The following is a 24,246-nucleotide window of genomic DNA, read 5'->3' as shown; positions in this document are numbered from 1 at the left end:
GTTGAAGAAAATCATGCTTTGCTTTGTTATAATTCTAAGTTGCGCATGATCAAGAGTCAACATCAAGCTGCCTGTCAAGTGAAAAGGACAGCTGATCATTTATGACACACTACTTTCAGTGCGAGCACCCGCGTGCGTGCGCTAACTTCTGCGCTCGCCCTCCTCCCGCCCCCACCCCCACCCCGCCAACGCTCAGCGTTTCACGCTAAAATCAATGTCAGCTTCGTGACCACTCCCGGGCTTGCCCGCTATGCGCGCCCAACGAGGTAAAAATCATGCCCCTTGTTGTGTTTTTCTTTAAATTGTTGAATAATTGGAAACATGTTTTTAATTTGTCAATCCGTTCAATTTTTTGTTGTTTTCTCATTCTGCCACCCGCGCCTTGTAACATTCCCGAAAGAAAGAGTAACGCTCGAGCTGGCACAACTGAATGTGTTCAGACCCTCGCTGAACAGAGTGAGCAGCAAAGCAGGATTACTGATCGCAAAGGAACTGATACACCCTCTTGTATAAAGCTTGCATTATAGTGCTGGATTTGCACAAAATCAGGATGATTTTGATCCCAAGTTACTTGTCTAACTTAAACTGCAAAAACCCTAAGCTGAACACACCATTGTATCTGTAACTATTACAGTTTTGGATTTTAACTGTGCATCTCCCACACTAGTTTTCTCCTAAAAGTTGGTACTAATTAGTTGTGTGGAGTTACAGTTTCATATTAAAACCATTCTTGCAGGTAAAATTGTTTTTCATACATTACAACAGTAATTACACCTCAAAGGCACTTCGTTGGTTGCGAAGCACTTAGGGCATCCTATGGCTGTGAACGGGTGCAGTATGAATGCAAATCATTTCCTTCAAAGTCCAACATTTCATTATAATAATCTTTAACTGAAATCTAATCTGATTTTCTTTAAGCCTTTAATTTTGATCACCGTAACATTTAGAGAGAAAGCTTAATCAAAATACAACCACACCTAGACCGGTTAGGTATCTAGAATATCAAGTAATCATGGTAAACAGCCTGCATTTGTAGGATTGTGGAAAGATCACAGGCTGACATTTTGCATGGTGCATGTTTCATGCTGATAATTTAAGAGTGTTTAGGGCAGCCTTCACAAATTTTAAATCTTCCAATACTTTGGAATCTTTCTGTATCTTTGGTCATTCTCAGGGTCACAGTTTATTTATATCTGAACATTGCACACTTTTCACAGAACACAGTGTAACACTATGAAGAGTCTCATCGGAACGCAATCTCCACTCTACCTTTCACTTGACCTCATCCTGAACTTGGCACAAGAAAATGACTACATATCTGCCCCATCAATGGCACAGCTTGAACTGAGGTATTATACAGCCTCTTGTCACGATGCCAGTAGATGTGGTGAAGTGACAGGAAACACAAGAGGCCACAGTGAAAAGAACAGAAGGTTTAAAGGGCTGGGGGTGGATAACTGTAACACTAGAGGAGGTTCCAGTGGTGGAGAGCAGCAGGGACCATGGAGGGATTTAAACAGAAGGACGAAAATCTTAAAATAGAGGTGTTGCGGACAAGCGTTGATTGCTGACGTGGTGTAGTTTAGGATATGCACAGCAGAGCTTTGGAGGAGCTATGGTTACAGTGGGTCGAAAACTGCAGGCCACTCAAGAGCACTGAAGTCAGAAGGTGACAAAGTCAAGGATGAGACTTTCAGTGGAATATGGACTGAGGGAGAGCCAGAGCCAAGCAATGTTACAAAGATGCTGTCCATGTGATGGAAAGGATATGGGGCTGGAAACTTGGCTCACAGTCGAATAGGATGCCAAGGTTGTGAAAAGTTTGGTTCAGCCTGGGACTCAGGTCATGGAGGGAGGTTAGACTTGGGGCAAGGGTATAAACTTTGGGGCTGGAACCAAAAACAATGGTGTCAGTCGCAAAACATGAATCTGAAATTGTATACAAATGTAAAATATATATACTAGATTACAATGCTAATAGAAATATGAGTTCCACATAATCATTTTTCTAAAAGGTGTGCCGACCTGCCTTTTATATATGAAATGTGAGTGTCGCTGGTGAGGTTGTGGTGAGCCATCTCCTTGAAATGCTGCAGTCTGTGTGGTAAAGATACTTCCATAGTGATGTTAATTTGGGAGTTCCAGGACCTTGACCCAGTGACAGTGAAGGAATTTCTAAATATTTCCAAATGTTTCCAACTCAGGATGATCTATAACTTGGAAGAGAATTTGCAAGTGGTGGTGCTGCTCTTGCCCTTCTAGGTTGAATGTTTTATTCTTTCATGGGATGTGGGTATCATTGACTAGGCCAGCATTTATTGCCCATCCCTAATTTCCCTTCAGAAGATGGTGGTGAGCTGCCTTCTTGAACCGCTGCATTTCATGTGGTGTAAGTACACCCACAGTGCTGGGTCAAAACCCCAGGAGGAGTTCCAGGATTTTGACCCAGCGACGGTGAAGGAACGGTGATATAGCTCCAAGTCAGGAGCTTGAAGGGGAATTGTCAGGTGGTGGTGGTGTTCCCATGCATCTGATGCCCTGTCCTTCTAGGTGGTAGAGGTCATGGGTTTGGAAGGTACTGTCGAAGGAGACTTGGTGAGTTGCTGCAGTGCATCTTGTAGATGGTACACACTGCTGCCACTTGTGTTGGTGGTGGAGGGAGTGGATGTTGAAGGTGGTGGATGGGGTGTCAGTCAAGCAGGCTGCTTTATCCTGGATCATGTCATGCTTCTTGAGTGTTGTTTGAGCTGCACTCATTCAGACAACTGGAGAGTATTCCATCACACTCCTGATTAGTGCCTTGTAGATGGTGGACAGGCTTTAGGGAGTCAGGAGGTGAGTTACTCGCCACAGGGCTCCTAGCTTCTAATCAGCTCTTGTAGCCACAGTATTTATATGGCTGGTCCAGTTCAGTTTCTGATCAATGGCAATCCCCCAGGATGTTGATAGTAGAGGATTCAGTGATGATAATGCCATTGAATGTCAAGGGGAGATGGTTAGATTCTCTCTTGTTGGAAATGGTCATTGCCTGGCATTTGTGTGGCACGAATGTTACTTTCCACTTATCAGCCAAAGCCTGAATGCTGTCCCGGTCTTGCTGCATTTGGACATGGACTGTTTCAGTATCTGACGAGTCACTAATGATGCTGAAAATTGTGCAATCATCAGCGAACATCCCCACTTCTGGCCTGATAATGGAGGGAAGGTCATTGATGAAGCAGCTGAAGATGGTTGGGCCTAGGACACTACCCTGAGGAACTCCTGTAGTGATGTCCTGGAACTGAAATGATTGACCTCCAACAACCACAACCATTTTCCTTTGTACCAGGTATGACTCCAACCAGTGGAGAGGTTAGGGGTTTGGAAGGTGTTGTAAAAGAAGTCTTGGTGAGTCATGGCATTACATTTTGTAGATTGTACGCACTGTTATTATTATGTATCAAAGGTGGAGGGAGTGAATGTTTAATGTGCTGGATGGGGTGTTGCACAAGCAAACTGTTTTGTCCTGGATGGTGCAAAGTTTCTTGAGTGTTGTTGGAGCTGCACTCCTGGAGTACAGAGTATTCCATCACACTCCCGCTTGTACATGGTGGAAAGACTTTAAGGAGTCAGGTGAGTCATGTGCCACGAAATACCCAGCCTTTGACCTGCTCTTGTACCCATAGTATTTATGTAGCTGATTCAGTAAAGTTTCTGGTCAAAGGTGACCACAGGATGTTGTTGACAGTCTTATACTCTCTACAAATAGTCTTCAATTTGTCACTTGGTTGTATTGTAAAATACTGTCAGACAATGAACATAACAATTTGTACAAGCAAAGTGCCACAAGTAGCAATGAGATAAATGACCTGATAATCTGATAATATTTCCCAGGTTACCTTGTAGAACTCCCACTCTCTTGCTCAAATAGTGTTTATTGGATCCTTCATCCATTTGTAAAAGCAGATAGGTCCTCATTTAACATCTCATCTGAAAGATGGACGTATCACAAGTGTAGCACTCGCCCAGTTTTGCACTGAGATGGGATTTGAACCCATAACTCTTGTGACACAGGGAGCAGCGGGTGTGATAGGTGGCGTGCGTGGACAATGTGGCACGATCGGTTTCACGATGGCGGGAAGGCAGGTCACGATCGTCTGCTCAGCCTGCCGACGGCAGGCCGCGTTTCCAGCCAATGCTTGTCAGGGAGCTCATTGAGATACATCAGTATATCATTAAAAGGCCATCCAGCCAGGCTCTTGGACACCGCCAGATCGTCCGTCCACGGTGACGGGAAAGCATGTCGACGTGTTTCACCTGCCTTCACTTTGGGGGAACTGAGGTGAGTGAACAGCATTGTTTTCTACAGCTTGGCATGGTCGCCTGTTGCTTTGCAGCCTTCAGGGGCGCCGGGGGGGGGGGTGGTGGGGTGGGGGGGTGGGGGGGGGTGGCGGGGGCCAGGGTTAAGTGCCACCCAGCCTCGGAGGCGACTGTTGCTGTTGTCGGGGGGTTGGGGCAACTGCTGCCCCGGCATTGGATCCCGCATGCAAGGAATCAAGGCGGGGGGCAGGGTAGGTGAGGGGAATGGCCACACAGTAGTAGCACCTGGATAAACTGACCATCCCTCTGCAACTGAGACAGTTAAGGCGCAGCCACAGTGATATGATTGGGGTGGGGCTCCGAGCCTGCCCGCCCACACAAGCAATGCAGAGGCACCAAAGGGCCACCAAGCGCTCCAGACCTTAGCACCCCCCCCCACCCCGACACAGACTGCGGGTCCGCGATCACTTTACTGGACCGCAGAGCAGTTGGGCTGCACATGTTATACAATCTCCTCACCAACACTGGCCATGGAGCAGTCACTGCTGGAGGCGCACACAGCCCCTTGCAATCTCAGCAACCCGGTTAGGGCTGTCTTCCTCATGTCGCAGGCTGACAGGGCAGCCATGCATCGCACTCATCACTGGCTATCCGAGGGGTGACCAGCACTCTCCGGGAAGTGTTAAGGGGCTGTCACACAGGGCCAGGAAAGGTGCTAAGTACAACCGTGATAACCACGTCTTTCTCTCTTTCATGCCGAAGAGGACCACATCAGGATCATGGATCCTGGTGACCTAGCTGTGAGCCTGATGGCCTACAGAGAGCAAAGAAGACAGAGGGGAGAGTGACTGAGGCACCTGGCCACGCAAAGGCAGGTTCAGGAACCTCAGGAAGAAGGGGCTGCTGGGGCTCCCGCACACGCTGCCCAGGACCGACAGCGAGCCGTGGCTGGTCGGCGCCAAGCGACACCCAGGGTCTCCTGAGGCCACCTGTCATTCCTGCAGATGACTGAGAACCAGTGTCACTGACAACTGTGCATGTCTAGGGACCTGGTGGCTCACATCTGCCACTTACTGCAGGGCTTGGTGCCAAGGGGACATGGAGGGCATCCATTGCCAGTGGCTGTGAAAGTGACCACAGCGCTCAATTTCAATACCAGTGGCTCCTTTTAGGGCTCCACAGGTAACCTCTGTGGGATATCACAAGTCTCCACCCACAAATACATCCATAAGATTACGGATGCCATCTTCTCAAGGGCACACAACTTTGTGCATTTCGCCCGGGACCGGATCAGCCAAAGTGCAAGAGCCATTGGATTCATCCGGATCTTGGGATTCCCACAGGTGCAGGGTGCGATCGACTGCACCCGTGTGGCGCTCAGGTCTCCGTTGCTGCACCTGGTGGACTACATCAACCGCAACGGCTTCCATTCACTAAACGTGCAGCTGGTGTGCAACCACCAGAAACACATCCTATAGTCATATGCACGGTTTCCAGAGAGTGTGCACGGCGTCTGCACCCTCAGTTGGTCACAGATCCCTGGAGTCTTCCAGGGTCCACAGAAGCTGCAGGGATGGCTCCTCGGGACAAGGGCTACCCGCAGAGGCCATGGCTGATGTCACCCATGCGGCGACCTCAGGCTGCAGCAGAGCGACGCTATAATGAGGCTCATGCTGCAACTTGCATCTTGGTGGAGCAGACCATCGGGATGCTGAAGATGAGGTTCTGGTGCCTGGTGGAGCCCTGCAATACAGTCCACAGAGGGTGTCACGCATCATCGTCATCAGCTGCGCCCTTTACAACCTGGTGCTGCCACGGGGAGAGGAGCTGGCTGAGGAGAAGATGGAGGAGCTGCACGCCTCCTCCGATGAGCAGGGCACCAATAAGGATGAGGGTGAGGAGGTCTTTGGAGGCGATGATGATGGGGATGAGACCCTCGCACTGGCTAGAGGAGGCAGGCGCACTCAGGAGGCCCTTTCGCTGCTGTATGTGTGAAGGATGATGACGACATGCAGTGAGGTGACTCCACAGATCCCCACAGCGCATTTGTGAACGTTTCACTCCAGTGTGGCTTATGCCAGCACGAAAACCCTCTGTGAGAATGCTCCTGTCATGGAGATGCAGTGGGATCCCTAATAGTCGCTCGATTGCAGGAGGATGATGATGACATGCAGTGAGGACACCCCATAAATCTTCACATAGCCTCTGAGAATGTCTGACTCCTGTCTAGCCGAGGGCAACTTGCTTGTGCTCCATGATCTGGGTCATACCATAGAGACGCAGCCAAGAAACTTTCAAATCATCTGATGCTTTGTCCACCTTCAGTACCTGAGCCCTACAGGAGCTAGAGCACAGCATCAGTGGTCACAGATCCTGAAGAGATGGGGGCCAGCCCCTCTTTAAAGGTGCTGAGAGCACATCGCGAGAATGAGAGAACTCTGTGACACCTGCCCACTACATTCTGGCAGCAATGACAAGCACCATCAAGGTGCAGGCATCAGTAATGTTTCCAGGGAGTGTGAGGCCGGACCATCACTTTGGTCCAGAGGCTGCACTGAGCATAGGGAGAGGACCTAGACTGAGACACCTGCCTTTATCTTGTGCAGAAAGGTTTCACATCTGAGTGACAGGAACATTGCTCATCAGAACAAAGAGCCATAGGCAGGGAGACATTCTTGGGAGTTTATTGACAATAGTGAACAGTATGTACAAGTGATTAACACCCATGCACAGGCTGTGCAACTAACTCTCCTTAACTTTTTTAACCCTGCCATTACGTCTTGGTGCTCCCCGGACATCCACAGTGGAGGTGGAGACAGCCAGCTGACTGTGACACCTTGTCTCTGATGATTTTTGCAGGCGTCCTCTGGAAGGCCGAGACTTGGAAGGCCCCAGCCTACTTTCGGGGTCTTGCTGTGTGGCAGTGGCATCCTCCTCGGCTTGTGAAGCTGGAGCTGCTGATGTCAGAGGAAGAAGGGATTTGGATGGGCCGGTCACTCCCGGACTCACCTGGGTGGATGAGCGCGAAGTGTGCACCTGCTGAACCCCCTCCCTATGGGTGTCCGGTGACCCCCAGCTGACTCCTTGAGGGGAAGGGGTAGCTGGAGTGAGACTGAGCTGCCCCACACCCTTCTCGCGTACACACGGTTGCACACAACTATGGCATCAGCGATGGAGTTAAGCCCACGCAGCAATGCAGGAGCGACATCCTCTCCATGGTCTCCATGGCGGCCGCCATTCTACCAGTGTTGACCTCTGTGCATCGGCATGCCGGCGCTATCACCTCAGCCTGGAGACGGACGGACTCCTCCATCATGCCTTGAAATCTGAGGAATGCAGCGGACATCTCTTCCTGGTGTTCCCGAGCTTACCTTTGCAGCTCCAGAAACTGTGACATGAGCGAGTCCAGATGCTCATCATCTGACTCTGACTCAGCAAATTTCTGGCCTCCAGCAGCCCTTTGAATGCCAGGGACCTGGGAAGCCCCTGCTGCCACCTGCCGTGAATCAGACAGTGTGATGTGCTCACCAGATTGTCATCCCGTGTCTATCCCACTGAGGTGTGGGTGAGCGCTGTGATGGGATTTCAAGGGGCATGCCTTCAGATTCCCCATTGGAGGTTTCTCCGGGGTTTGATTGGAGGCCCTGGGTCATGGACTCTGTCAGTCATTTAGCAAATGTGTCAGCGAAAGCAAGAAGAGATAATTAGTGCCTGGCAGTGGCCTGTGAAAGAGGGAACATCACTCACAGTATGGTTGTCCGATGGATGTTGCACTGCTGGATCCTCACTTGGTAGAGCAGCGCCGACCTCACCGTCAGCGCAGGAATGGTCCAGATCCTCGCCGGCCAGCTGGATGGCTCTGTTTTCAAAGTCAGTGAGGACCTTGATTTCAGGCATTCCTCCACCGGTCTGTGACCTCTCTCTCTTGTTGTGTGCCAGCTTGTCCTGCATGGATAGAGATGGAGAGATTGTAAGCAGGATGCCTGCTGGGCCAGATGATAAATGGCCTGTACAGGTGGTGAGTGGTCCCATGGACGGGATGAGGACAATGAAGGTGTGTGTGAGAGAGTGAATGTTGGTGTCCCTTGAACCGGCAGTGAGTGAGGGCCCTGTGGATGTGTGATGGGTTTGTGAGTTGAGAGTGATGAAAGGAGTGACTTACCCTGGCGGAACGGAGGAGATCATTCATCCTCTTGCAGGACTGGGTGGCTGTCCTCCTCTGAAGGGAATTAGCGCTGACCACAGCTGCCGCCACATCCCAAACCGGATTGGTCATGTTGCTTCCCACCCTGTGGCCAGAGCGGAGGTACAGGACATCCCGGCGGGCCTCCACAGCATCCAGCAGTCACTTGAGGGACCCGTCATTAAACTGGGGGGGGTCTGCGGTCCTTTTACCTTTGCTGGCCATGTCTCAGCCATGTCAGCAGCAATGCTGAGCTGGTAGCGATGAGCGGTGCGCTGGCGGCAGCCTTTTGAACATGGCGGCTGGCGTGATGCAATGGCGGGGTGATGGTGGGAGGGTGAATGAGAGCCCGTCCACCATGGAAACGGCGTGTTTTCCAGGAATGCATAAATAATGTGACGGGTTTGGGACAATACGGCGTGAAAACCTGCAATCGCTGTCAGCGGGTAGGATGCCATTTTGCGCACTCGGATCACACTTAGTGCAAATTTGGGAAAGTTCCACCCCAGAGATATGAGTGCTGCCACTTACCCACGGTTGGCACCTAATACTGTAAAGGAAAACTTCATTTGTTTGCATTAACTCAGGTTTGTCATTAATAGAAACAATTGGAAAGAGGTTTAATACAAGGCCAGGGCCAACAGCATGTCTGACAGCCCCAACACTCTGCATTCCACGTTACATGCAAGACAGGCATGGATATTTATTCAACTGCTCTTTAAAAAAGAGTTTAAATATCCTTTACTTTCAACTGCTATTTTACATATTTATAATCTGTGGAGAAAACATAGCTGAGTCTCAGAGTGAATGAATTATCCACACACAAGGCCATCTCTGGAACGAGAGGCTGCAGAAATCCTGGGTGAATTCCCTCCACCCCCCCACCTCACCCACCACTACTAACCCCCTTCCCCCACCCCCACCACCCCACCAAATCAGGGGTGCTCAGGCCAATTATAGCACCAGCTACAATCATCTATCTGAGAGGGGATGACTCAACCCAAACCAAGGATAGAATGCAAAACATTTTTAGTCAGTGCACTATATTTCACTGTTGATTTTATTTTGCGTTTAATTCAATCTCATTGCTAATTTCTTATTTAATAATGATTTTTTAAAAAGGAATAATACCTCCACAAATGCATTATATAGCACCATTGTTAATTTACTTTAATGCAGTTACAAAAAAATCATACTGAAATGTGATGCAAATGCATTCAGGTCCTATGCAGTGACTAACTTTATGTTCTGCTACATTTCTCCCATGCTCTATCTGCACCATATCAGTAGTTAGTTTTCACAAAAAAAATCAGTAGTTAAGGACAAGAATAATTCATTCAGTTTGTGTTGTCTACAGTAACTGATAGTCAGCATGAATGCAATCCCCAGCATTCTTAAACTGCTCAAATGCTTGATTTATGACATAAAAGTCATTTGATTGAATTAAAGCTTTTCCAGCAATTCTATGTTAATTTAATTGCAGTAATTATCATGTGAAATGAATGACATTCTTCACTCTATTGCATTTTAAAAATTCCTCTCCTTTTGGATCCAATTCCAATCATGCCTAAACATGTTAAACTTGGAGTAACTCAAAAAATGCAATTATCAGCCAAGCTGTGAGTTTATATAAATGTTTTGTAAAGGGACGCTCAAATAAACTTAAGCGCAGTAAGATAATAATGTCAAAAAGTGTGTCGGCAGCTAAATTAATGTGACATCAAAATCTTTGAATATATCTGTAAAAGTTTATAGAATAAGTGGGTGTATGCAGTTGAACTGACCAGCAGGAACAGACCATTTAAGAGTGTGAATCAATAGGCTGATTGTGAAATAAATAAAAAGCAGGAAAAGGCTCTATTTTACTGGAAAGATAATGAGTATTCTGTTTTCTGTCAAAACAGTGCTTTAGAGAAAGGTTCAGTCATACAGCAAACACAAAGCAAATATTTAATTTGATAGCTGAATGATATGGAGGAGACTAGTTTTACCTGTTATAATATTATAGCAAGACCTGTTTGATGGGTTTACTGTACTGTTTTTTTTCTTCAGTGCAGCTGCCAGAACTGGAAATGAAGCACAAACTAGATTTGCAAGTATGAGCTAAGGGTGTTCTGTACCATCCTGTTACCTACATGTATCCCGCCTAGCTGCGTCTGGGTGATGCTCGATCCAAGTGGAAAGTAACGCTGAACAAAACTACATGAAATCCTTTTCAACAAAGGCTGTGGAGTAAGGTTGTGATATTTCTATATTGTCAACTGTTCATGTCTGTTCTAATTTTCTTTGAACTGTTTTTAGTATAAAATCGTTTGGGTTATCTGTATAGTGCTGGCTTACTGCTCGCCTCTCCATGACTGTGCTAATAATACCTTTCCAGTACTCGTGAGATCCTTATCATCATTTTAAGTTCCGTTTGTAATTGTAACACATGCATAGAAGTAAAGTGCACTTATGATTTTGATAAGATGTTTAAGTGGTCTAATATAGGCATTAATTTACACTTCTGATAGTTTGAGCCAATTTTGATGAGTGTAACATTTAGGAGTTAAATGTGCTTGTAACATGGGGACCTCATATATTTTCTAAAGACTTCCCAATGCTTCTGCAACTATTAAATTCATAGCGTATTGGAGACTAAAGGCAACGCAGGCATGTTTCATCTTGCAGTCAAGTGAAAAAAATCTCAGTTTCTATCAAGTGGTGGCTACAGCGATATTTGCATACTGCACAAGATTTCATCTGGAAGAATATCCAAATTGCCAACGAACATTGTATTTCAGTGCCACATTTTTTTTTTGGTGCATTACTCTGCTGACACGAGAGGAGGAAGGTCTATAAAATTCAAGCACAATAATAAGCACCGGGCAGAATCTGAAAGTCACAGAAGAACACAGGCAGCAGTATAATCATTCCAACGTGTCCAGGGATGTTAAAGTTGGCTGTCAATAGCCTTGTTCACCCCTGGTAACTGCTTCCTGATTCACTGACTCTCTGTGTGATGTCGGATGAATGTGGGTGGGGACTTTTCTTTCGTATCCTACTTGTTGACCTTGAGTTATACAATTACCCAAGCATTTGTTTGTTTCAAAGGAGAGCTAGAATAATTATCCAGGTCCTTTGCCCTCACTGTTCTGATTACTGTTTGAGAAAAACAAACCGTTTCAGTTAAACAAGCAGACTTAGCAGTGCCACGGAGTAAAAGGACAATTCTTTTGTGTCGGTGTTTTTAGTTTGATAACATTTGCAGTCTATTAAGAAAAACAAATAGATCACTGTGCAGAGAATATTCCAGGTTGAGGCCATTTTGATTCAAATTAAATTTACGTCAGGGTTTCCTTTCCAGGTAGGTTTCAAGGATTGACTTAAAAGAGGAAAGAAGTGGCAAGGTGAAAAGATTTGAATGGGGAATTCCACAGTTTAAGACGGCAGCAGGCTGCCAATAATGGGGCGAAGAAAATGAGGGATGCTCAAGAGGCCAGAATTACAAATTAAGTTTTGGAAGTTAAGTTCATTTAATCAGGACAGCATCCACATGGATGTATTTTGTATTATATTGATAATTAAAGTAATCCAAAAGATAGCATTTTATCTATGATTAAATGAGGAAAAAAGTTCCAATAAGAAAACCAGCAGAAGCTGTGTTTTCCCTTGAACTGAATTCAGATGAAAGCTGGATACAAACAGTCATGTCACCAGAAGACGATTATTAGGTCAGTCCTTAAGACAGTCCTTAGAAACAGAGATCAGTGATGTGAGATAGGCTAAGAATGTTCAACGAGTGGTCACATAAATTGCTCTGACACTTTCCACCTAGGTACATTGGTACAGGAGAATCCCATTGATCCTGTTCTACCATTCAGTGAGATCGTAGCTAATCTGCAACTTAACTCCATGTAAAGCTATATTTGCCCATACCCCTTAATACCTATGGAAAACAAAAATCTATCAATCTCAGATTTAAAATTCAAAAACGCCAGATAATTGCCTAGTCAGAATCTCAAAGTTCTGAAAGGCAACAATACAAATATTCAAAAATGCCTGAATTTTGCCTTTTTGGGCCCCATTTTCAGTTACTTCACCTAACTCTTCATTAAGTGCCTATTCAGTGTTCTGATATCCCTTGTGATACACCTTAGGAAATTCTGTTACATTAAAGGTGCTATATAAATGTAGTTTTGTTATTGATTAATTTGTTACTTAGTGGCAGTGTTATAGTTTGAGCTTTCTCCCAATTCTTGAAGTTCAATCTCACATCAATAATGCAGTTTTCAGTTTTGCATAAATGGGAATATGTGTGTCATGGAAGGGTAGGGCGCCACAGTAGTAACAATTATCTATTACCACACTATTTTGCACCAGGTACCACATAGGGTGCTCATCATAATCTTCTGTCCACCCCTTAAAATGTTAAAGGTCACACTATCATATCATTGCATTCAGGCTAAAACTAATAGCCTAATTTAATTTAAAAGATAATTACACAGCAACACATTTAAAAATCAGGGCTGGAACCTGCATCTGTAATAGTGCACAAAGTTGCCAACCCTATGGAAGCAGCAAATCTCTGAGTGACAGTCTGAGAGGGGAACCTAAGGCTTAAAGGACAAAAAGTTTGACATTTTATTATGGGAAGGCATGTCCCCTGCAGTCGTGACCAATGAGCAATCCTTCTGGGACTGAGTGCTTTATGTCTTCGCATTTACAGGCCCCATTTTAGAGCACAACAGGAGCTAAATTGATTCTAAGGGGATGCAGATCCTATTGGACTTAGCAGGAGTGATTCAAGCTGAATTCCAAGGAACACACCTGCTCCTTGCAAGATCCACCCAGAATCTCAATCTCAGAAATTTTACAGTGCGGAAGGAGGCCATTCGGCCCATCGTGTCGGCACCGGCTCTCCGAATGAGAAACTAACTTAGTGCCATTCTCCTGCCCTCTCCCCGTAACCCTGCACAATCTCCCAATGAACAGGCAGCCAGTGTGAAATTGCAGCCGGGGGCCAATCACGGGCAGCGGGCTGCTCCCAGGCCCACCTACCCCGCCCGCCTGATGACCCCAACATCCTGCCGTTATGTTTTAATTAATATAAGTCTGATTCGTTGAGTATTTAGTGATGGATGATGGTTTAAATTACAGGTTATCTACTAGTGGGTTTGGGTGAGACTAATAGTCTAGTAGTGTATATAGGGCTGATTTACTTCTGAAATAATGGTTAGGTTTAATTCTCTGACAATCTGGTTTAGTTATCACTGCTTATACGCGCACTTGAACCTTCCAAACTTGAAATTGATTCCAAATCTAAATTTGGAATCCATCCAATGCCCATCCTTACATTTCAAGTCAGTTGTCAGTGATCTGCGCCAATGGGCAGAATTTTTCTCTCGTCGGGCGGGTGCGCGCCCGACCCAAACGAGCGTAAAATGGCGGGCGATGACGTCGGGCGAGCATCCCGACATCGCATGCTCACGTGATGTTTCGGTCGGCGGGCGCGTGCGGGAGTTGGCAGCATGGCCACCGACAATTAAGCCGCCTATTAAGACCCTTAATCAATTAATTGACTAGGATTTTTCGCTGCCCGTCCGACCGTTCGGATGAGGTTTCGACCAGCGATTTAAAAAAAAATTAAAACCTTTTGACACTCATATTTTAACCAGTCCCCGCTCTAGTCACACGAGGGGACATGTTTTCATTATTTTTAACATCTTTATTATTTATTTTAAAAATCTTCAGCTCCCTGAGGTGGTTCTGTACCTCAGGGAGGAGCTTTTACTGCGCGCACCCACGCGCATGCGCCAACTTCTGTTCTTGCCCTCCCCCCCCGCCACCCACCCCGGCAGTGCTCGCCATTAATTGGCCAGCCAGCGTGAAATCACGGTCAGGGCCCGATCACAGGCAAGGGTTGGCTTCCCGACCGCTCCCGGGCCTGCCCGTCAAGCCCGCCCGACGACCGGAAAATCCTGGCCTATGTTGTAAAGATGTAACACATGCTTCTACCAGACATATGGGAGCATTTGGCAACTGTATAACACGATAGCTTTGCAAAAGTAGCCAGTATCAAACTCTTCATGAGCAAGTGCTTTTTTTGCTTAAGAACTTAAGAACATCAGAAATCAGAACAGGACTAGACCATATGGCCCCTTGAACCAGATTGGATTAAAGCGCTGCTGTTTTCCACAACCATTCGTGAATGGTGATAGACAATTAAACAACTTACAGGGGGAGAGGGCTTCACAAACATCCACATCCTCAATGATGGCACAGCCCAGCACATGAGAACTAAAGACAAGGCTGTAGGGCCTACAAATATCTTCAGCCATAAGTGCCAATTAGAAGATCCATCTTGGCCTCTTCTTGAGGTCTCCACCATAAGACCATAAGACATAGGAGCAGAAATTAGGCCATTCAGCCCATCGAGTCTGCTCCGCCATTCAATCATGGCTGATAAGTTTTTCAACTCCATTCTCCCGCCTTCTCCCCGTAACCTTTGATAAGAAAACACAGGTTCCAGTCTTCAGCTAATTCAATTTACTCCACGTGGTGCCAGGAAACAGCCGAGTGCACTAAGTACAGCAAAGGCTTAGGTTCCCAACAACACCTCAGCTGTAGTGCTGAAGACTTGTACATCAAATTAGCCACTTCCCTAGCCAAGCTGTTCAAGTACAACTACAACACTGACATCTACCTGACAACATGTAAAATTGCTGAGGTATGTCCTGTCCACAAAAAGCAGGCCAAATCCAATCCAGCAATTACCGCCCCGTCAATCATTAGCAAAGTGATGGAAAATGCCATCAATCATGCTATCAGGCAGCACTTCCTCACCAATAACCTCCTCATGGATGCTCAATTTGGGTTCCAACATGACCACTAGGCTCCAGACATCATTACAGCCTTATACCAAACATGGACAAAAGAGCTGAATTCAAGAGGTAAGTGAGAGTGACTGCCCTTGGCATCAAGGCAGCATCTGACTGAATGCAGCATCAAGGAGCCCTCGTAAAATTGAAACCAATGGGAATCAGGGGAAAACTGTCCCCTGTTTGGAGTCATATCTGACACAAAGGAAGACGGTTGCAGTTGTTGGAGGTCAGTCATCTCAGCCACACGGCATTGCTGCAGGAGTTCCTGACGTCATCACATGTCATTTTACACTTGGCCGGGTCGGGCGCATGCCCTCCCTCCAAGCTTAATATTAATCTTTACACTTGTTTGCTGTTTAACATGGTATTTAACCCATGTTTTGAGGCGTGAACTGAAACTACAAGTGCTTGTAGTTTCTGCTATTGATACTTTAAAGGGTCCGGATGATTGACACTTTCATAGGGCTGGAGTGAAAGCATTTTTTATGAAAATGAATGAATGACTGTTTTTTAAAGCTTTTTCATGCATGCTATTGTTGTTATAAAGTTCAGTGTTTCTGTGCAGAGCATATACTGGTGAGTGGGCATGGAGGTGCTATAGGTTGCTTTGGGCATGAAGCATATGAGGGGCTATAGGGGTGGGTGGAGGGGCATGGGTTGGCTTGGAGGGTATGAGAGGCATTGGGGGTGGATGAAGTCATAGATTGGCATGGGGGAATAGGTAAGACCTTTTGAACTTACCTCTCAAAAGGTTTCCTCATCTAGACGATGGTTCATGACACCTCTGAGGGACCGTGAACTATGAGTCCTTGAAAAGCTGGCCCGGCTCAATGAAAATTGTGGAGGGCTAGGAGATGTTTATCTCCACAATGGAGCTGGCCAGGTCATGAGTGCAAGGTGCAGGGTCACGATCTGCACCAGCCTGCACCCTTATGCCGCGCTGGTGAAAATTGGGGGTGCCGGGAATGAGGCCAGGAACCCCAGAAGTGCATTCCGGCTGCCATTTTTTGAGGTCCACAGGCTCTCCCCAACTCTGGGAAAATCCAGCCCTCTAGCCCTAGCAAGACCCTGGCTTCCAAGACATACATTTCTAGCGGTAATGCCACTTTAAAGGTTTATTGCACTGATATCATCCAGTCAGGTGAGGATTCCAGGTAGAAAACTGCACCCAGAACTCCAAAAGGTCAATAAATCGAAAGTGACAAAGTCCATTAATTGCACAATCACACTTGCTTTCAGTGGCGCTTCACACATCCTGTTCATGTATTAGTTCCAAGTAGATGGAGTTTCAGTTTACGCCTCAAAATATGGGTTAAATACCATGTTAAACAGCAAACAAGTGTAAAGATTAATGCTGTCACAGTCAGACTGAATGACTAGTAGAAGCTATCTTGAGGTAAATAGGATCGCTATCTTGTCAAAGACATACAACTTAAGAATAGGGCACTCTCATATCTCTCCCAGAGGAAGTTGTGGAGGAACCTGCATGTTGATGACTGCATCTACTTCTGGAAGGTGTGGATAATGGCATTTGTTCTCTCTGATGTAAAATAATTGCAACTAGCTGTTTGTGGTACTTTTAATGTTAGCTAGTAATCTGCTAGCCGTTTGCTGTAATAACCTCTTTGGTAGATGTAAAATGTAGGATACATAATTCTGTATTCTCACAGAAAAAAATGCTAACAATGTACTTCAAATAGTAAATGTTTTTAATTCAAGTTTCTGTCATAGAAAATCCTATGGGAGCTGTTAGCCTCTATGTCCAGATTCCCAATTCTGGCATGTGTAGCTCTGAACTGATGTGGGGAGAGGGAAAGCCATGCTTACTGTTTATTTTCAGCCTTTTTCTGCTTTTAACTTCAGAATTCTAAAAGTTGCAGTTTTCTTCTTATCACAATCTACCCCAGCAATTCTTCACGTTCACAAAGTCTTCAAGCTTTCACATCATACCAGACATCTTAGTATATCAGTAGGGTTTTGGCGATTATTTAAACCAGAATCCTAAATTGTTCTGGCCTTAATGCGCCTTATTAAGAACAAAAACAGAATTTCCTGGAAAAACTCAGCAGGTCTGGCAGCATCGGCGGAGAAGAAAAGAGTTGACGTTTCGAGTCCTCGTGACCCTTCAACAGAACTGTTGAAGGGTCACGAGGACTCGAAACGTCAACTCTTTTCTTCTCCGCCAATGCTGCCAGACCTGCTGAGTTTTTCCAGGTAATTCTGTTGAAGGGTCACGAGGACTCGAAACGTCAAATCTTTTCTTCTCCGCCGATGCTGCCAGACCTGCTGAGTTTTTCCAGGTAATCCTGTTTTTGTTTTGGATTTCCAGCATCCGCGGTAGTTTTTTGTTTTTATCTCTGTGCCTTATTAAGCCCCAGTTCAAAAGTCAGTTTATCCAGGCATTCACAGTAAGGCTTTCTCAAATCTTAGGTTTTGCTCAAGACTTGGCCATGTCTTCTGTAAGAAAACTAGTTGAGGAACACTTTCTGTACTGCTCAAGTGAATCTCCAGTCAAGTAAGCTACAAATCAGTATTGACAATATCTATGCCTGAATTATTTCCATCTTTGCATCCAATAGAAAATGAGAAGAGAAGTGCAGCAAATAATGAGTAAATCCCCTTGCATTGTGGACTTATAATTCAATGGACTATGATAACTATAATTTTGATGCAGAAAAGACTGCTATTTTGGTTAATGAAAAGCAATAGTCCACAACTCCTTAGTTGGTTTGCCCAAGATTCTACTAGGCATTGACGCTGGTCTTGGTCTGTATAGCTTTGTTACTGGACCACCATGGAACTTTCATCTGGCCATAATGGGCTCAATTTAAATAAAGCGTGAGATGCCATCAAATGAATCAAAGCATTGTTTTTCCTTTCCTTTTTTAAAAAGGTGGTTACTCCATAGCCAGACGATCTTTGCCGCATGAACTTCCCGATGTTGCCTAGCTGAGTGAGCAGAAAGGCAGGTTAATACTTATTACCAGGTGTGTCATTCTTTCACAGAGAAACGTGTTCTCCAATTTTCCCCTCAAACTATAAGAAAGCACCTGGCCTTAAATTATTCCTCATTCTTGACAACTCAGAAACATTCTTTGTAGTGTTCATTTGCTCAACAGCTTAGTATTGAAAGAGAGCACCTCATCAATGCACTTTTGTCAATTCAGTATGTGCAATGTTATGGATGGTATGATTTTCCATAGGCTTTAAGCAACTGCCATTCTTTGTTTGAAGCAAGAGAAGCATCGGAAATAATTTCATAGGATGATGCACTCTGCTTTAGAAAGTACCCAAGTTAATGGCACCAGTGCTTGATAGATTTGGCTGCTAAAGTCAATTCTGAGGCCCAAGGGTGCAATCAAAAAAAAATCCAAAATTGATAATTGTATGTAAGACTGATTGCAAAAATGATTTAATAGCAGTTGCAATACCATGCATTCAATAACATTTGACTGCATTCTAGAGAAGATGTGTGGCCTGTTTCCCGGAGCAGGCTATTATTTTAATATACTCATTCATGCCTTCCTAAACTTTACTATTCCAATGCACTCCTTGCCAACCTCCCACATTCTACCCTCTTTAAAATTGAGGACATCCAAAACCCTGCTGCCCATGTCTTTATTCATACAAAGTCCTGTTCACCTATCATCCCTCTGCTTGCTGACCTACATTGGCTCCCGGTCAAGAAACGTCTTGATTTGAAAATTCTCACTCTTGTTTTCAAATCCCGCCATGGCCTCTCCCCTGCCTAACTTTGCAATCTCCTCCAGCCCCAGAAAAATCCAAGATACCTGCACTCATCTAGTTCTAGCCTCTTGTGCACCCACAATTTTGATTGTTCCACTGGCAATCATGCATGCCTTCAGTTGACTAAGCCCTAAGCTCTGGAATTCCATCCCTAAACCTCTTCAGGTCTCTATCTCTCTTCCTTTCTTCAAACTGCTTACAACTGAACTCTCTGTCCAAGCTTTTTGCCAACTGCCCTAACATTGCCTTATGTGACTAATTCTGCTTCATAATGCTGCTATGAAGGGCCTTAGGATATCTTGTTACATTAAAGGTAAATATAAGTTGTTGCTGTTGTTATGTTAAATCAAGTGCATATAGAAACTTCAGACTCTTGGCCAGAATTTCAACTGGCCCCGGGCGGAAACTCGGTGCGGGCACACTTTGAAGTTAGTGCTCCCAGGTGGCGACCCAGATCTTTGCCAGCTTGGGGGTCCTTTAAAAATGGTGGGTGGAACCCGATTCCGGGATCCCTGCCCCCATTCCCATTTCTGGCAATAGCCCACCCGCATGCACCACTCCCGCCCTTGAGGCTCCATTGTTGGTAGTTTAAACCTTAAAGGGATGCAACCTTAATGGAGTCCAGCCCCTCCAGTAAGTAGACATGGTTCACAGCCTGTCAGAGGAGTCGTGAAATATGGGTGAAATCCAGCCCCAAATGGGGAACCAATAAAAAAACAGTCACCTACTCCTGGAATTCTTTAATTGGCAAGGTTTGTAACACGAAACAGATCAGTTCTTTCAGTTCCATAGTAGCTGTATGCGAATTTAGATGTGTTTTTATTGCAGTGATTGATTATAGGGCTCTATCCTGCAAAGGTATGTTGACCATTACTAGATTAGAGGTCCCAAGCAGTGGGAAAAGTGCTCTTTATACATTCAAAATGGAAGAAAACAGCGCTTTTTGATATCTAGCGTAATAGCCTGAAGTGATTTAAATGCCCAGAGTGCTTTTAAAATGGAAAATAGCCTTTAGCAGCTTTTAATTAAAAAAAAGTCCCCCCCTGCTCCTGGATTGCTCTTATTAACAGGACATTTGGGGCCAAGTCTTTGTCTGGGACAGGGGAAAACCCAACCTGCGCACTTATGCACTTCACAAGCCATTTTAACTGTTTCACACAAGGGACAGGTTACAGTGCATTTTACAAGCCATGCTGGAGTGCATGAGGAGTGTGGGTATGGAGGCAGGCCGGTTAGAAGGCCTGCCTCAGTTCTCCAACACAGCAGCCAAACTCCCGGCATTGTTTAAAGGTCCCTAAACCTCACCCTTCATCTCCTTCCCCTGGACACCCCATTCCAACTATGCCCCACTCCATGGCACCTATATACCCCCCCATGCATCCTCCATACCCTCAGATTGTTCATACCACTCCACAGCACCTCCATGCCCTTATGTATCATCTATGCCCCCTCATATCGCCCATACCACCTTGATGCCCCCTCTATGTATCCTCAATAGCAACTCACGCATTCTGAACTAGATTCATTGCTCAGGAGCCATGCGAAAGCAATGGGAATTATTTTAAAATCACTGGGAAAACATTAAACTTCTAACAATCTAAGAAAACTCTGAATGCGAACTAATCCTATAGGTGTCTAGGGATTTGTAAACAAACAAGAAATCACATCAAAGACAAATTGGGCTGAATAATACGGGGAGGCGGATAGCTTGCTCCTCCACCCCCAACCTCAGCCCACCCACTCCTCGGAAGCAAAGTCAACACGGAGCCAACCTGCTCCAGGCCGGCCCACATGCTGTGGACGGGCTTAACAAGAGCCAAGTGGGACTTCTGCCCCTCACTGGGGGAGAAGTCCCGCCGTCTAGGGCTGCCAGCTAATCCGGTTGGCCAGCAGCTCCATCAGTCCCAGCAACACCAAGACCGCATGGGCGCTGTCAGGACTGCGAGAGTAGGAGGAAGAAGGCCCATGGATCCATGGAGGCAGGTAAGCCTGGGATCTTGAGGAAAAAGAGCTTGGGAAGGTCAGGGAGGGGTGTAAGGAGGTTGGTGTGAAGGATGGATTTAAGGCTGTAGGTGGGTAGGAACAAAGGGGGTGTTCTATCTTAGGGTGGGCCAACCCCCGGTCAGCAAACAGCAGCCCCTAAAGATGCAACACCACCCCTTCTTTCCCACCCTTTGGAGAAAGTATTCAAAAAACTGGGCTGCCCACTCCCACCTGACTGCCCATGCCAAACATTTGGTTTGGTAAAAGGCCTAACTGACCCTCAATTACCTCTTTAAATATGACGGGCAGGTTTCTGATTTTGGCACCCGCCCACGCTCCCATATTATGGTGGTGAACTCGGGGGTGGGTGGGAAGTCAGTGGGAAGTGGGTGGGAAGGGCACCCACCCTATTTTACATGCCCCCCCACCAAAAATACACCCAGCAGGGGCATATAAAATGCAGTCCATTCTGTTATTATCAGCTTGCAAAAGTTTCAGTAGTTCTAAGACCAGCTGCTGAGCTTAAGCTTTTGAAACCCAGACAAGCATTCATAGTAGAGTAGATGTTAAAACAAAAGCCTCCAACTCCACTGGCAAAACAGATGTTTATTTCCATTTCAAAGCAGAGAGCCTTTCAATCAATGGAGTGAGAGCAGCTGCACACCATTTTTTCGACCTTCAGAAGGAGTTTCTTTTAAACAATTAGGTCTGGGGATCCAGTTAAATTAGAGCACAAAAACATGACAACAGAAGATATATTTTTACATTTTTCACTGCACTATGGTGCTTTCTCCATTGGAAAAGTGCTGGAATGCATGTGAACAATGCTGGTCAATGTAAGGCTCAAGTTACCTTTAAAGGACAGATCTCTATGATGAATCATTACATTAAAAGCACATCTACATTACAATACAGCACCGAATAGTGAGATTTGAATGTATGAAAACATTTTTACGCCTACCTTTCAGAATGTAACTAATTCCTCAGTAGGATTTTCATTTGCTTCACAAACTCTCAAAATTGATATGCTTTTATTGGGCTTTCTAAACATTGCACCATCAGATGAAAATTTGTGCGTGAGAAAATCTGATTTTTGTTCTCTATTTAAAATGGGAAACCTGACCTCAGAAGTGGCATGAAGGTTGTGTGAAGAGAAATGGGGGTGAGGGGTGGGAGACTTAGGGCCTGGCATTCATTCTAAAAACTGGATCAATGCCCCAGTAAATGGAGATGGGTGTTCTCTAATGGGCTGGTCTAGCCATCTGCCTGCTTCTATTGCCACCTCGGGCCTGCCTCTGGAGGCAGTGGGCCAAATTCCATCTCACCTTCACCTCCCCAGAACAAAAATATGGCAGGCTTTTTATCGAGACAAATCTGCATGAGTGGGAAGCTCTCTGACTAGACCTTCCTGCCTCCCCCACAAAAATCTGGCCCGGCGTGTCAGTGTCCCAGCATCTCCAGGATGTGCTGGAATGTTCAAAGCGAGGGTGGGGGTGGGAATAATGGATCAGCTCCCCTCCTTTTAACAGCCCATTATGCTCCTTGAGGAGCTTGTTCATGGGGTGGAGAGGGCCAGGAGGTGACTTTCAATGCCCAAATCACCAAACCCAAGCAGTCTGGTGCACGTTAGTGCAGAATTGCCTGGTTCAGTGCCGGGAACAATTACGTTATTTCTTTTAAGATGAGAAACTTTTGCCACTGGGGGTTTTTGTTCTGGATTGAGCACTGTACCTATAAGTTTGGCCATGTTGAGTGGTGAAGCTGCTGGCCCTCCAGTGTTCTGCCTCCTCTCTTCTGCAAGGCAACAGCAGGAGCATATAAAAAAAAGCAAAGAACTGCGGATGCTGGAAATCCAAAACAAAAACAAAAACAGAGATACCTGGAAAAACTCAGCAGGTCTGGCAGCATCGGTGGAGAAGGGCACAGTTGACGTTTCGAGTCCTCATGACCCTTCAACAGAAGGGTTTCGAAACGTCAACTGTGCTCTTCTCCACCAATGCTGCCAGACCTGCTGAGTTTTTCCAGGTATTTCTGTTTTTGTTTTTGAGCAGGAGCATATAGTTCTGTATAGATCAACATGACGGCACTGAATATTTCTTGGCGCCACTTATCAAGCCTCAATATCTGTTTGGCATTGTCACAAAAGGTTTAGAATCAAACCTATAGATTTGAAATTTATTTTACAATGTTTGGAAGTGTACTGAGATAGCTTATCACTTAAAAGACTTGATATCATATTAATATATCTTAAAGTAAAGCTATATATCTTAAAATAAAGCAATGTGCTTTTTGATTCTGTCCAAAACATCCCTTTAAAGAATCATGTGAGATATGATCATGATAAAGTAATTTTATAAGCAAAATTACACCTGTGGGCTTGATTTCCTAGGCCCAATCTGGAAGTGCACCATGTGATTTGGCGCAGAACCATCTACACTGTCAATCACTGGTCTGTGTAAATTTATGTACGCCAGCCTGTGCAGCAGTGTGAGTGGTACAAATTCCTCAATGTCTCTGGGATAGAGAGAGGGATAAAATTATTCAGGGTTGTCTAGCATGTTCACAACCTAGCAACTCCCGCTAGAAGTGTGAGCGCTTGGATGCTGTGTGACGTGTGGTCATACCTTGGTGACACTATACTTAAATAGTTTGCCAATACTGTGCAGGTTAACATAGGAAGAGTGGCATTCTGGAGGGCTGCTTGCACCTGTAGAGTCCAGCAACTTGACTTTCAGGCAAGGAAAGAGAAAGGAAATAGATTTTTTTTTTAAATTGCTGCTTGGTGTTCTACAGTAATACCTGGATTGTGATATAAAATGAGGTTGCATTGCCTGAAGATTGTGGGTTCATGGTGGCCAACAGGACATAACTAGTCTGATGCTCCAGTACAGCACTGAAAGTATGCTACATCATCAGAGGTGGTGTGCTATGGATGAGATGTTAAATTGAGTTTCTCTCTGCCTGTCAAGTGATTGATCTGGAAATAGTCAGATTGGTTTTGAAGCCGAATCAATTGTTGTTGTGTAATGATTGATAATGAAGCAGATTTCCATGTACCATGACCAAGTAAATCATACCTCAACAGATACATCCAAACAATAATAAAATGAAGTCTGTTCAAGAAACAGTTTCCTTGAGAAATCATATTTAGAGAGTGAAATTGAACCACTA

At 45.4% G+C, this 24,246-nt stretch overlaps 1 protein-coding gene across 1 annotated transcript in view; it reads left to right on the top strand.

Annotated features, from left to right (window-relative positions):
* Positions 1–24,246, top strand: part of rbbp8l (retinoblastoma binding protein 8-like) — a 130,430-nt gene that overhangs the window by 14,048 nt on the left and 92,136 nt on the right. Inside the window, exon 2 of the mRNA XM_078555054.1 lies at positions 10,535–10,719. The gene's annotated coding sequence lies outside the window, so the exon portion shown is untranslated. The remainder of the gene's footprint in view (positions 1–10,534; positions 10,720–24,246) is intronic.

Source organism: Cetorhinus maximus, chromosome 13 (genome assembly GCF_964194155.1).
Source record: "Cetorhinus maximus chromosome 13, sCetMax3.hap1.1, whole genome shotgun sequence".
Classification (NCBI taxonomy): domain Eukaryota; kingdom Metazoa; phylum Chordata; class Chondrichthyes; order Lamniformes; family Cetorhinidae; genus Cetorhinus; species Cetorhinus maximus.
This window is presented reverse-complemented; position numbering and strand designations above follow the sequence as displayed.